General features: G+C 33.1%; 1 pseudogene; it reads left to right on the forward strand.

Moving 5' to 3' along the window:
* The first annotated feature begins 725 nt into the window (after positions 1 to 725).
* Positions 726 to 1,038, forward strand: part of LOC21403529 — a 1,949-nt pseudogene continuing 1,636 nt past the window's right edge.

Below are 1,038 nucleotides of genomic sequence, written 5' to 3' on the forward strand. Positions count from 1 at the left end.
TTCATTGACAAGGATGTATTTAGAAACCAGAAAAAGTACTAAAGTTTAAATGCTTGGAAACAACTTATGATATTGAAAATCCACCGTAAAATTTCGAAAAAGTTTATACAACAACATTTATTTGTGTAAACATAACTATTATTACATATATATATATATATATAAATTTCAGTTGCCCGAGAACTTGTTCAACAAGTTGCTAATTATTTAGAACAACTTATAAATTGCGGGCCATGATGATTAAAGTTTAAAGATGAATATTCATGTCAGTATGAAGCTGGGGATGGTAGAAGCAGTGCAGGTTTCATTCCACTCTCTTTGTTTAATATATACAATATTTTAATATAAAATACTTCTCTATCACCCTTTCTTTCTTCCACCAAAACTGGAGATATATATAAAAATTTATATTTAATAAAATACATGGAAAAATACGTAAGTAAACGTGTGGCGACGAGTAGAGGAGTAGTTTTCATGGTCCCAGTTAATGCATAAATTGATGGATACATTGCATTCATCTAAGCAAACAAAATCCTAATTTGTATCATCTATTTAATTATATATACCTACGCTTATAATTAAGTCCAGTAACAAACCGTATATATAATTACCATAAATACCTTAACCTAGCTATATTATATAACTACGTATTGTTAAGCTACAGAGCTTGAGAATACGTACTATATTAGGAGAACAAACCACTAGAGTACGTACTACTGTACAAAATGTATGCAGGAGACGATGCATTACTACCAACTTCAACAACAAACCCAGTTACGCACAATGTCAATGGTTTGGAGCCACTCGATTTCTTCGATGGCAGCAACGACAATATCGATGATCAGTTTGTGAACCTAATTCACGGTGAAACCGAGATTAACCCATTTGTTGATTTTGGTCACTGTGATGATCGACTTATTAATGGCTGCTTGGATAACAACCAGTTTGGCGGTCTTGCAATCCCTGGAAATGATCATGTATTTGGTACTTTTAATGCGGTTGCTGACCTCAATTCGGTGCTGCACTTGAACTCTTTCC

This window comes from Morus notabilis, unplaced genomic scaffold (assembly GCF_000414095.1).
Source record: "Morus notabilis unplaced genomic scaffold, ASM41409v2 Scaffold888, whole genome shotgun sequence".
Lineage (NCBI taxonomy): Eukaryota > Viridiplantae > Streptophyta > Magnoliopsida > Rosales > Moraceae > Morus > Morus notabilis.